Raw genomic sequence first — 14,784 nt, 5'->3', positions numbered from 1 at the left:
TCTTATAATTTTCATACAATGCACATTTTATAATAAAATAAAAAACTATTGTGTAATGTTATAAGATTATAATATAAAACTTTTAAATATGTGTATATGACAAAAGTATACTGTACACACACACACACACACACACATATATACATATACAAATGTGTATGTATATATGTGACCCTGGAGCACAAAAGCAGTCTTAAGTCACTGGATTATATTTGTAGCAATAGGCAAAAAAACATTGTATGAGTCAAAATTATTTATTTTTCTTTTATGCCAAAAATCATTAGAATATTAAGTAAAGATCATGTTCCATGAAGATATTTTGTAAATTTCCTACCTTAAATATATCAAAACATAATTTTTGATTAGTAATATGCATTGCTAAGAATTCATTTGGACAACTTTAAAGATGATTTTCTCAATATTTAGATTTTTTTGCACCCTCAGATTCCAGGTTTTCAAATAGTAGTATCTCAGACAAAGATATTTATATGAATATTTATCCTAAAACGAATCCTTCAAATAGACACAAATGAGTTAAAAGTTCATACACACTGTAAATCACTGTAGTCATACAGTAAGAGTATATAAAGTTGAATGTAAAGCACCTCGAGTCATTGATGAGAAATGTTTGAGCTCATATTGAGATCTCTGACTTCTGATGCAGACCCGAGACAGCATGTGGGAGGAAAGCTTCGACACCGAGAAGTAAGACTTCACCTGCTTTTCTTTAACACACAACAACTCTGAACAGCGTTTGGACAATTAATCACATTTACAAACATTCCTGCAGCGCACCTGTCTGTAAGTAACAAATAAACCCTTAATTAGTCACTTTAAGTGCATTTAATTACAATCTGCAGAACTAGGAATGAAGAACTAGATGACAAAATATCAATGTTAAAAAGATATTTGAGTAACACTTTACATTAAGGATCCATTAGTTCATTACATTAGATAACAAAAAATAACAATCACATAAAATGTTAATTTCCAAATTTATAAAAAATCATATTTGTTCATATTATTTAATTGGCTTGAACTAGCGATATATAACAATAATTCTAAAACACTTTTCAGTAATCTTAGTGCATTGTAATATCAACATTTACTAATATATTAATCAAATTAAAAGATGAAGGAGTGAATGTTGAGGTTTCTGAGATTGCATTTATTTATTAAAAAACACACTAAAATAGTAAATATTTTTATAGTGTAAAATAATTTTTTTCTATGTGAATATCTATTAAAGTGTAATTTATTTCTGTGATGCACAGCTGTATTTTCAGTATCATTCCTCCTCCAGTCTTCAGTGTCACATGATCTTCAGAAATCAGAATAACATGCTCAAAAACATTTCTGATTATTATCAATGTTGAACACAGTTGTGCTGCTCAATATTTTTGTGGAAACTGCATGCATTTTATTTTTTAGGATTCACAGATGAATAGAAAGTTCAATAGATATAAATCTTTTGTAACCTACAGCTCTCTGTCTCTGTGTTTCAGTCATGGTGTGAGCACTAAGAGAGATTACTCTCCCGTGTCCTGGAGCGAATACTTTGAGATGATGGACGACGTGGTCATCGGGTCTGGAGAGACTAAGGATATATCTTTCACACACTCACTGATCAGAGATCACAGTTTGTGTGTGTGTAATAACAGATGTGTGTATGACTATTATTCCTTGACTGAGGTGTGTGTGCACGTGTTTCGTGTGTATAAGAGCGGTCAGGACGGACCACTGCTGGTTCTGCTTCACGGAGGGGGGCATTCGGCTCTGTCCTGGGCTGTTTTCTTATACGGTACAAACACACACACATTAACTATATCTTTGTTTTAGAATGGAGCCTATGTCAGAATGATCAACTTTCTTCTATTATTTATGTTATATAAAGATAATTATGAATGTAAACAATCTACAGTATACCTATGAAATCCATAACTGTAAGTGTATGGCATCACAGAAACATTCACTTTTATTCAAATAAAATGCTTCAGTGTCTTTGAATAGGACGCAGCATATTTACTCACAAAGCAATGTAGTATTTTAAATTAGCTTTTGTTTTTATATTTTCCTACATTTGAATTTTGAATTTTGTTGTTAGAATTTTCATTAGTTATTTATTTGTTTTTTTTTGTATTTTCCTTTTCCAATTTAAATTTAGTCATGGTTATAGTCATTTTTTTGTTTTTGAAATTTGTATTAGTTTTTTTTTTTATTAGATTTTTTTTTCCATTTCCATTTTAATTTTAGTTAACATTTCAGTTGTGTTAACTAAAGTTTTTTTATATATATATTTTGAATTAACTTTTATTTTGTATTTGACATTTTTATTTTAAAATTATTTATTGTTTTAGTGTTTTTTTGTGTGTTTTTGACATTTTTTATTAATATTTTATTTTCAATATTTAGTTTTTTTATTTTGTATTTGCCAATTTCATTTTCATTTTAAGTTAACATTAGTAATTTTGCTGTTTGTCTGTGAAATGTTTATTAATATTTATTTTAATATTTTAAATATTTTAGTTAAAGATTTAGTTATTTTATTTTGCTTTAGTCTTTTTTATTAGTTGTTGAAAAGCTATGTGTCCTTAAGCTTCAAGGTGCCAAGCATGTGCCACACCCCTCTTGGCTTGTTAATTTACGATAAACTTCTAGCTCCACCCCCCTGATCTCAAGCCAATTAGGACACTATAAATTGCACCTGTGCCCACAGCACCTTCATTCTGGTGCACATGGACGCACTGTGCAGAGGACTGAGTTCTTTTTTCCTTTGTTTATTTTCTGCGTGTGTGTATTTGACCATGTAAGTGCTTTTGTTTGACACTTAACTATTATTCCGTATTTCTTAAGTTTGTCCTAAGTGTGTTTATTTTGCTGTATTTCCTGCTTACGCGTGTTCTTTAGTTATTTAGATATGTATTTGAGATTTACAGTATGAGTAGATGGCCTTATGCATTGTTTAAATTACGTTATCTCCTGTGAATTCAATGTTATGTTTATTGTTAACTAAATCATTGTAATTCTGTCCTCTTTGTAGAGACCACACACTCACACGCATACATCCCTGCATACACACCCATACCTAATGCCTGATTTGGAAGGAAAATAAAGACCTTAACATCAGAGTGACTAGACTGGACCTGTTCTTATTGACAGCCCCATTGGCTTCAAGCTAGCTACCTAAGCATCCTCCTACTCCTTTTCATGGTCCTTCGAGCCGGATCTCATTGATGATCAGTGGATATGTCTAGTCACTCCCTGCCCTCATTGTCTCAGCATGAGCGCCCACGTTGCCAGGCTCAGCTCCCCGCACGTTATGATGATTTCATCCTACAACATCATCAGCGGTCGCAACCTACAGCAGAAGCACCAGAACCACAACCGTTCCATCCTGCAGATATTCCTGGTACTGGTCCTCATTATTAACCCTGGAAAGAGGATGAGTCTGAGGAAGAGCCAGAGGAGTTGGAATTGCCCACGGAGGGAGACATTCAGGAGGACATTGCACAACCTCACTCGCCTGTCAGATCTGAGAGAGTGCAAGCCCCTGATGTTGAGCACCCTCATACCTCTCCAATAGCTCCCATTCCTGATGCTCAAACTGCACTCCTACAACAATTAGTAGAAGAATTAAGAAATCAGGGTAGACTAATCCAGCAGTGTATGCTTGGAAGCAGCACTCACTCCTCACGGTCTCACTTTCCATCCCCTTGCCCTGATAATCTTAACCTTCAATCAGCAGCATCTCCACAAGCCCATACAGAGGACCATAGGCCCCCTTCTCTCCTACTTCAGCCACAGCTTCCATCTCCTTTGCCTCCTGTAAGTCGTGCCCCTCCTACCCAACCTATGCCACAGTCATTGCAGAGTACGCATCCTCTTGGCTGTGGTCCGTTTCCTGCCACTTGCCAAGCACCAGCCTCCTATAACCCCATGTACCCAGCCTATACACTGCCAAACCAACCTTTGCCTGGTGTTTTGTCCTATTCTGTTCAGCCGGCATATCAGTCTCTCAATGTGCAGCCCCACCACCTGACATCGGCTGCCCCTTTAAACCAACTAGTTCCTCCTAGTTGCCCCCTGCAGTTAAACCATAGGAGGGTAGAAGGTCCTTCTTTCCCTGATCTCACGAGGGAAGATGAATGTCAGTACATGATGTTAAAGATGACCCTATCCAACTTGTTAGATCCAAGAGAATCAGAGCAATATAAATACCACATCCTGTTGGATCATCTAAAGGTAGACCAGGCGAGGAGACTTGCTTTGGCTTATGTTTATGCCCCAGATCCTTACACTCAAGCTATACGAGCCCTAGATGAGCGTTATGGTCAACAAAGACAGCTTGCTTTGAAGGAGCTCCGGACCATCATGGAGATGCCTGTTATTCGTACAGGTGATGGTAGAGGCTTAGACCAATTTTCGCTTCGAGTGCAGGCATTAGTGGGACTCCTTCAGTCCATGGGCCCTGAAGGTCTATCTGAGCTTACCTGTGGCTCACATGTTGAGCGACTTTTAGAGAAGTTTGAGTAGACCAGGTTCCCTTTCTTATAACCTCGTAGATTTTTCCAACTGGCTACAACAAGAAGCCCGCTGCCAGACTAGGAGAGAAAGGACATTTCAGCCTATCCGGCAGAGGCCTCCACCTCCTCACCCATTAAGAGGTACAACCATACTTCATGGTATTAAAACCTCCTCTCACATGACCTCCTCTAAAGCCCAAATTCCCTCACCGAAAGTTAATCAGCCTCCTAACAACTTGGCTGAATCCTATCCAGTGTGCGCTTACTGCAATTCTACCGAACATCATGTCAGTAAGTGTGGTGAGTTCATCCAGATCACCAAAACCCAGATAACTGTTCTTTGATCCAGTTAGAGACGTTGTTGGCGACGTTTACGAGATCACTTTACGACCCAATGTGACCTGAAGGGACGCTGCAGCCAGTGTAATGGGAAACACCTACACATCCTATGCAACGTAAACCAGAGGCAAGTGCAAAATCTATATCTTGACCACCCTAGTGACTGCAATAAAGTACTACTGAAGGTAGTTGAAGTGACCCTGCGCAATGGAGACCGATCCTTAGACACTTATGCCATACTGGATGATGGGTCCGAAAGAACAATCCTCCTTCACCCTGCTGCCTAAACACATCAGCTAAAAGGTAAATCTGAGAGTCTACAGCTGAGAACTGTGAGACAGGATGTTCAGACTCTTAATGGAGCTTCTGTTTCCTTCACCCTTATTCCTAAAGTGCATCCTAGTAAGTCCTATGTCATCAGTCAAGCCTTCACTGCTGAACAGCTGTCCTTGTCAGAACATTCTCACCCAGTGAAATTCCTCCAGCGGCGCTACTCACACCTCCGTCAGCTCCCTCTCAAACAGCTTAATAAAGTAAGGCCACTTCTCCTTGTAGGGGCTGATCATACACACCTTATCCTAGCACAACCTGTCAAATTAGGCCCTCCTGGAACCCCTGTAGCAATCAAGACCCGGCTTGGCTGGACACTGCAAGGGCCTTGCAAGAGATCTTTCTAGCTTACCTTCTACTTGTTCTCATTATATCTCCTTTAAATGGCCACCTGATGACATCCACCATAATGTTCAGAAACGATGGCAGATTGATGCGTTACCACAGAGAAGCATGAAAGCAGTGGTTCGGTCCGAACAGGATCAAGAGGCAATACACCAGCTTGAGACCCAAACTATCAGAACACCTGTTGACTGTGTCCTACGATATGCAGCACCCCTCCTCCGTGTAGACCCCTGGCCCCCTCTGAAGGCCCCCAAGGAGGCAGTAATGTCCCGTCTCCGCAGCTGTGAAAGGCGACTCCTTCAAAATCCACAACAGGCAGAGAACTATATTGACGAGATCCAGAAATTAGTTGATGCTGGGTATGTAAAGAAGTTGTCATCCTCTAATCTAGAAGATACTCCTGAGTGCTGGTTCATACCACGCCACAATGTGCATCACAATGGTAAATATCGCATTGTGTTTGATTGTTCCTTCTCCTACCGAAATCAGTGTTTGAATTCAGTTACTTCCTGGACCTATCCTCGGGCCTTCCCTTCTTGGAGTTTTGCTCCGTTTTAGGCAGCACAAGATTGCAATCAGTGGGGGCATTAAATCAATGTTTCACCAGGTGCGCCTATTGCCCCAGGATAAACCTCTCCTGCGATTCCTTTGGCGTGACCTGGACTGTAAAGCTCCCCCAACAGTGTATGAATGGCAAGTCCTCCCCTTTGGCACAACCTCAAGCCCTTGCTGTGCCATTTACATCCTCCAGAGGATAATCAAAGATGCTCAGGCAGATGAGTGCATTCACCATTCCATACACCGTAACTTCTACGTGGATAACTGTCTACAGAGTTTCCCTACCCCAGAGGAAGCCAGAGATCTCCTTCATAGTCTGCGCACTACCCTCTCCTCTGGTGGCTTCGAAATCAGACAATGGGCCAGTAATGATCCTCAGGTCATCTGTCACCTTCCTCCTGAAGCCAGGTCAGAACAAACAGAGCTCTGGTTATCACACCATCCTTCTCTTGATCCCTTGGAGTCGACTCTAGGCCTCCTCTGGAACTGCCATACAGATACCCTCAGATACAGGCACAGAGCCATTGAATCTACCACTCCAACTATGCGTCATATTTACAGAGTTCTTGCTAGCAAGTATGATCCTCTTGGCTATATCCTTCCTTACACCACAAGGGCCAAAATCATTGTCCAGCACTTATGGGGAAAGGCACGAGAATGGGATGACCCTAATCTCCCTCATGATCTCTTAAAAGCTTGGCTTTCATGGGAGCATGAACTCCCTAACCTCTCCACCATCACTTTGCCTCGCTGCCTTATACCTCATTCAGTAGACACCTTCTTAGTCACTCAAGACCTCCACATCTTCTGTGATTCATCAGAGAAGTCCCAGGAGCTCACTAAAGGCCTGGAGTGGTGTTATGTGGATTCTAAGAACAACCCAGCGGACGACCTAACTAGAGGAAAGCCATTTGTTGAACTTGGTTCCACCTGCAGGGCCTACTAAGGACCTGCCTTCATGTTCCAATCCACCGAACTGTGGCCCACCAGCCCTGTTATAGATAAATCTGATGACGCTGAAGAGTGCCGTAAGCCCAGCTTCTGTGGGGCTGTATCTCTCAGTCCATACCCCTCCATCCCTGACCCCAGCCAATTTGCCACCCTCCAAGATCTCCTTGACTGCATGGCTGCATCCCTTCATGGAGCAGCAAAGCCTCCATCAGCAGAAAACTACCGTGACTCAGAGACAGCCATCCTAAGACAAGCCCAGGTGGATTCCTTCTGGGATGATTTGGCCTGCCTTCAAACCCAAAAGCCCCTTCTTCCTTCAAGCCGTTTACTCTCCCTTGCCCCAGAGTTAGACCCAGCATCAGGGCTCATTCGAGTTGGCGGAAGGTTACGGCGAAGTAGTGATCTACCCCCTGATACCATTCATTCAGTAGTCCTGGACCCTGCCCATCCAATCACAACACTTATAATTAAGGATTGTGATGACCTAAGTGGTGACCAACATCCTGGGCGAGAGAGGCTATTCGCTGAGTTAAGGAGGCGGTACTGGATCCTAAGGGGTCATGAGGCAGTAAAAAAATATCAGCATAGGTGCCCGAAATGCCAACAGTTCCGAGCACAGCCTATTGTTCCCCAAATGGCAGATCTCCCTCCCGCTTGCCTTCGCCTTAACACACCTCCATTCTATTCCACTAGGATGGATTGTTTTGGGCCCTATACAGTAAAGATTGGCAGACGAGCTGAAAAAAGGTGGGGAATAATTTTCAAATGTCTGACGACTAGGTGCGTGCATCTTGATTTACTTGGTCACATAAATACAGATTCCTTCCTGATGGCGCTAAGGCGCTTTATTGCTCGCAGAGGTAAACCCTTTGAACTATTCTCTGACAGAGGTACCAACTTCATTGGCGGTAAAAGAGTTAATAGATTCCTATCAATCCCTGACCCTTGACCTTCAGGAAGCTCTAGCTAAGCAGAGGATTTCTTTCAAATTCAATCCTCCATACGCACTTCACTTTTGGTGGAACCTGGGAGCGTGAAATGCGCTCCATCAAAATCGCTCTGGATACTACCCTAGGTGCTCAAATTGTCAGTGAGGAGGTATTACGCACCGTAATGATTGAAATTGAAGGCATCTTAAATTCTAAACCCATAGGCTATGTGTCTTCTGACATTGCTGACCCTGACCCGGTAACCCCTAACTTGCTGCTGATGGGGCAGCATGATGCTTCCCTTCCTCTGGTTACATATCCAGACTCTGAGCTGCACAGTCGCTGTCAATGGCGTCACAGCCAGATCCTTTCTGATCATTTTTGGGCCCATTTCCTTAGAAATTATCTTCCCTCTCTCCAGTCCAGACAGAAGTGGCGCACAGATCATCCTAACCTACAACCTAACACTGTTGTTCTAATACTAGATCCTCAACTTCCCAGATCCCAATGGCCAGTGGGTAAGGTCATCTCCCTTCATCCCAGCAAAAATGGCCGTTGTAGGGTTGCTGATGTCCAAGTCAAGGACAGGACATATACAAGGCCCGTTGCCCGCCTCATCCCTCTTCCGGCCCTGCCTGATATCCCCTGATTGATCAAATTTGCTCTACAAATTTGGGGGCGGCTGTTGAAAAGCTATGTGTCCTTAAGCTTCAAGGTGCCAAGCATGTGCCACACCCCTCTTGGCTTGTTAATTTACGATAAACTTCTAGCTCCACCCCCCTGATCTCAAGCCAATTAGGACACTATAAATTGCACCTGTGCCCACAGCACCTTCATTCTGGTGCACATGGACGCACTGTGCAGAGGACTGAGTTCTTTTTTCCTTTGTTTATTTTCTGCGTGTGTGTATTTGACCATGTAAGTGCTTTTGTTTGACACTTAACTATTATTCCGTATTTCTTAAGTTTGTCCTAAGTGTGTTTATTTTGCTGTATTTCCTGCTTGCGTATGTTATTTAGATATGTATTTGAGATTTATCGTATGAGTAGATGGCCTTATGCATTGTTTAAATTACGTTATCTCCTGTGAATTCAATGTTATGTTTATTGTTAACTAAATCATTGTAATTCTGTCCTTTTTTGTAAAGACCACACGCTCCCACACATACACCCCTGCATACACACCCATACCTAATGCCTGATTTGGAAGGAAAATAAAGACCTTAACATCAGAGTGACTAGACTGGACCTGTTCTTATTGACCGCCCCATTGCCTTCAAGCTAGCTACCTAAGCATCCTCCTACTCCTTTTCATTAGTACTGTATTTTTCCTCTCTTTTGTCTCTCTTCCAGTTTTAGCCATTTCAGTATACCAAATTTAATTATTATTATTATTATATAGTTAACATTTATTTTAAGTTAACATTTTATTTTAACAATTACTTGACGCTTTTATCTATAATGCATTATAAAGGTATTCATTATGTATATTGTCATGCATTATACATATATATATGTATATTGAAATAATTGTATATTGCATTGAAATATTTGCAAAATATTGGTTACATCTGAAATGTAGTTCTTTATTAATTACCCTCTTCAAACCATGATAACAGATATTAGTTGTGTTCTCGTGTTTTAATGCATTATACTTCCTCAAAGAGTAACTGCGCAAAAGCAGCGCAGTCGGGTCACTTGTTGGGTTTTGGCCATGGATCTCAGGGGTCACTGTGAGATCAAACTTCTAGCTATAGTTTAAGGTTTAACCTGCAGTAGTTACCCGTGTCAAGGTAAAACACACACACACACACACACACGTCATTAACAGGCCTGACCAATCAGCTCCTCTGCTTACAGAGACATAGCCAATGTGGTGCGAGCGACGTACGGTGAGATCCCGCCCCCCATCATCCTGGTGGGTCACAATGTGGGCTGAGCTATCGCGGTGCACGCAGTGGGTGGAGCACTGCTGCCCTCTGTGCTCGGGCTGGTGACCCATGGTGGAGGGTGAGAAACACTGCTTCATCGTCAAAATCATGCACTGATATCACACAATTCTGTCTTTTATTTAAAGAAAACTACTACTACTTCTATACTACTACAGCTAATAAATATACATAAACACACACACACACACACACATATATATATATATATATATATATATATATATATATATATATATATATGCATTATATGATACATGATTTTATACTAAAACTGTTAGTACTGCAAAATATTATCACCACTACTAATTAAAAAAATGTAAATAATTACAAAAAAAGCTTTTTTTAATAAATTATATTTTTAATATTATTTTTAGATGTTAAATATAAACATAGTCACTTTCCGCAATAATAATAGTAATAAAAAAATATGAACATAAGTTTTCTTAGAAATCTTTTTAACAATTTTTGTTTATAAATTATTATTTTTGTATTATTTTTTAGATGTGAAATATAAACTTAGTCACTTTCCACAACAATAACAAAATAAAATCATTTTTTAAAATTCATATAAAAACATAAGTTTCCTTAGAAATCTTTTTAACATGTTTTTTTACGTAAATTATTATTTTTGTATTATTTTTTAGATGGAAAATATAAACATATATTTTTACTTTATCTCTCAATTACAACTAGCTAGGTTTCGTGCGTCGTTTTTATATCAAATACAATGTTTTATCTCATGATTATGATTTTCGTCAGTTTTGACTTGTCTTAACTTCATGTGTTAGCCTATAATCTCACATTTTATTTTACAATTACTTTTTTCTCATGTTTACTTATTATCTCACAACTACAATTTAGTATGTCATAGTTATGGCTATGACTAGTTATGACGGAGTAAATTATGTCATCAGTTATGATATTTTAAATCATAATTACACCTTTTTATCTAATAATTCTAATTTATTATGCCCATTTCGATGTTAACTCTTAATACTGTATGTCATAGTTTTACATTTTTGTCATAATCAACAAAGAAAAGTTTATCACTCAAAAGGCTGCATTTATTTGATAGAAAAATACAGTAAAAGAGTGAAAATATTATTTAAATGTAAAAGAACGGTTTTCTGTGTTTGTTGCACTGTAATTTATTTCAGTGATGCGCAGCTGAATTTTCAGCATCATTACTCCAGTCTTCAGAGAAATTTCTGATTGTTACCAATGCTGAAAACAGTTGTGCTACTCAATATTTTTGCGGGAAACTGTGACACATTTTATTTTTCAGGATTTTAGAAAGTTTAAAAGAACTGCATTTATTAATTTCTGTCAAAAAAAAATCCAACCTATGTTTCTTTTCTGGTTGCAGTGTAAAAAGTGGGCAGATCAGGAACCTTGAATCTGCTAAAGTGTCAATGGTTGGACAAGTGAGACAGTAGGATCTGAGCACACATCATCCTCACATTAGCTGGGGCTCACTGAATGAGTGTGTTTTCGAGCCGGGGAGTCCAGTGACTGAAAACGTGGCCAAGGGTCACGAAGAGTTTTACGACCTCAACTACGTGACGGATAAAGCAGAGAGCAATGCATCAGCAGAGGTGAGCTCCTCTCAACATAAACACTGGCAGTCTGGATATGTACCATGGTAATACTGTGGTATATGAACATTACTATACCATGCTACCTGTATATACATTAAATTTTGGTTGTCTTATACACTATCACAAATAATTGAATTATTCAAATTAATGCAGATGTATGGAAGCCTATTTCTTGAAATTGACAATCATAAAATCAAAATTCTCATAATATCAACTTTTTGTCTCATATCATATTTATGAGTATGTCATTATTTGAACTTTTTGTCGCAATAATAGCCACTTAAACTCAACATTTAGATTTTTTTTGTCAATGTAATTTTTTATTTCAATTCTCAGTATGACATAATTTTCACTTTCTCAATTATCATTGTTTACACTTTTACAATTTTGTCGATTTCAATTTTTCATAATTACATCTGTCATAGTTTTGACTCAGTTATGACTGTTTACACAATTTATTGTCTGTTAAATTTTTTTTATCTCATAATTTTGGTTTATCTCAATTAAAAATTCTTATCTCATAATTATTACTTTTTAAATTCATACCTTTTTGTCAATTAATTTTTTTAACCTCAATTCTTTTTTTGTCAAAAATCTTATGCCACAATTTTGACTTTTTCTCAACTATGACTGTTTACAGTCATTTACAGTCTGTTGTTAAAGGGAAGTCGTGGCCTAATGGTTAGAGAGTCGGACTCCCAATCGAAAGGTTGTGAGTTCGAGTCCCGGGCCGGCAGGAATTGTGGGTGGGGGGAGTGCATGTACAGTTCTCTCTCCACCTTCAATACCACGACTTAGGTGCCCTTGAGCAAGGCATCGAACCCCCAACTGCTCCCTGGGCGCCGCAGCATAAATGGCTGCCCACTGCTCCGGGTGTGTGCTCACAGTGTGTGTGTGTGTGTTCACTGTTCTGTGTGTGTGCACTTCGGATGGGTTAAATGCAGAACACAAATTCTGAGTATGGGTCACCATACTTGGCTGAATGTCACTTCACTCACTTCACATTTTTATTGTCCATTTAAATCTTAATTTCAACAATTTTATCTTCTCATAATTAAGATCATTTTTATCTCATTATGACTGTTTACACTCATAATTCAGGGTTTTTTTGGTCAATTTTTTTAATCTGATAAATTAGACTTTTGTCCTTATAATTTGTGTCCTTATAGTTTAAACTATCTCATAATTAATTTTGACTTTAATGAGACAAAAGTCAATTATGATATAGTCAATTTTAAATTTTCGTCAATGACATTTGACTTTTTAATGCCATAATTACTATTTGATAAATCAGTTGCAACTTACCTCATTATTATGATTTGGTAAATAAATGTTACATTTTTATGTCATATGACTTTTTATCTCATATTTCTGCTCCAATGACTGATCTCATAATTACGTTCTACTAAAGCATGAATTGTTTCTTATGTGGCTGAATGGGCTTCCATAACAACTGAAATACAGCTATTGGTCACACACACCCGTATTTAACATTTGCTAACCTCTGACCCCTCCGTGTGCAACTGAACAAACAACAGAGCAAAATCAATGTGCACGAGCCTGTGTGTGTGTGTGTGTTTCAGCCGTGCAGTGGGTACAGCTGGAGAATCGACCTGTCTAAAGCAGAGAAATACTGGGATGGCTGGTTCAGAGGGATATCGAACCTCTTCCTGTCCTGCAACGTCCCAAAACTCCTACTGCTGGCAGGTAAGAGACACGGACCATCAAACACTCACCCGAAACACATGAAATCTAAAAAACTGCTCAGTTCTGTCAGTTTAATGTGAAACTTGTCCTGTGTTCAGGCATTGATCGACTGGACAGAGACCTGACCATTGGACAGATGCAGAGAGTTATCATGCACTCAGTTATCAATGCACTGATCATTTAAAACTCACTTAAATCTGACAGAAACTATCTATATGAATGATTTTAAAGATGCCTCATTCTTTAATCACAAATGACTGTGAACTGTGACTTGCCCAGTACCAAAATAAAAAAATAACACGTTATGTTCCCAATAATGTTCTCTTTTTTTTTTTTTGTCTTTTGTAGGTAAATTCATGATGCAGGTGCTGCCTCCTTGTGGACATGCAGTGCATGAAGACATCCCTGATAAAGTAAGAGTATACACACTTTTCTATTCAAACGCTTGTGATCACTGATTTTCTTCTAGGAAATTGCAAGGGTGCATTCAGTTGATCAAAAGTGAATTCTGTGAATCTCAAATAAATTCTGCTCTTTTGAACTTGCTATTCATACGTGAGTCATGAAAAATAAAATGTATTACAGTTTTCCACAAAAATATTCAACAGCACAACCGTTTTCAACATGGATAATAATCAGAAATGTTTCTCGAGCAGTAAATCATCATATTATTCTGATTTCTGAAGATCATGTGACACTGAAGACTGGAGGAATGATGCTGAAAATACAGCGGGGCATCACAGAAATAAATTAGAATTTACAATATATTCATATAGAAAGCAGCTATAATAATATTGACGGTTTTACTGTATTTTTGAATAAATAATCGCAGTCTTGGAAACCTCAGCATGCACTCCTTCATCTGGATACATATTAAGCACAGATAATATTATTCTTGTTGTGTTTTAATTACATATTTGTGTTTTGTGAATCTTTGAGGTGGCAGATGCTTTGGCAAGCTTTATGATCAGGCACAAATTTGCAGAAGCTCGCAGTGAAGCTAAAAGGTGAGTTACTAATGACTAAACAACTCTCTATCTAAAACCATTTTAAAATGTATGTGTTTGTATGTATTTTATATTTATATATATATATATATATATATATATATATATATATATATATGCAATTAATTGTGCATTCAAATAAGTTTGAGCTTATTAATCATTACAGAAATTGCATGTCATTGTCTCTCTCTCAGTTCCTCGTACCAATTCATGCGGTGAAATGACAGCGGGTTACATTATCGTTTCTGTAAATGATTCTTTACTGTCATTTGTTTTGTACTGCAACTCTTTCTATCCTGTCTGTGTTCGGACACGCAAAACTGGACTAAAAGTCGAATGTTTTGTCCCTCAGTTGAAGCAGAGGACACCTGCACCAGATCCAACATCCTCCACATCCAGAAAAACATCGGACTTTTGCCATAAATCCAGGAATTGTTTCAACTGTCACTGTCCTGAGTTCAGAATAAAGATCTGAATGTTCTTTATTCAACTGTTTTTGGAATTTCCGGAAGCATTTAAATATTTAAATGAGATGGAATCATGTGA

The 14,784-nt window shown here is 38.5% G+C and overlaps 1 pseudogene; it reads left to right on the top strand.

Annotated features, from left to right (window-relative positions):
* The first annotated feature begins 676 nt into the window (after positions 1–676).
* On the top strand, positions 677–14,723 carry LOC132129553 (protein phosphatase methylesterase 1-like; annotated as a pseudogene).
* Positions 14,724–14,784: the final 61 nt, after the last annotated feature.

This window comes from Carassius carassius, chromosome 46 (assembly GCF_963082965.1).
Source record: "Carassius carassius chromosome 46, fCarCar2.1, whole genome shotgun sequence".
NCBI classification, from domain to species: domain Eukaryota; kingdom Metazoa; phylum Chordata; class Actinopteri; order Cypriniformes; family Cyprinidae; genus Carassius; species Carassius carassius.
Note: the sequence above shows the minus strand (reverse complement) of the source record. Positions and strands in the feature narration are given on the sequence as shown.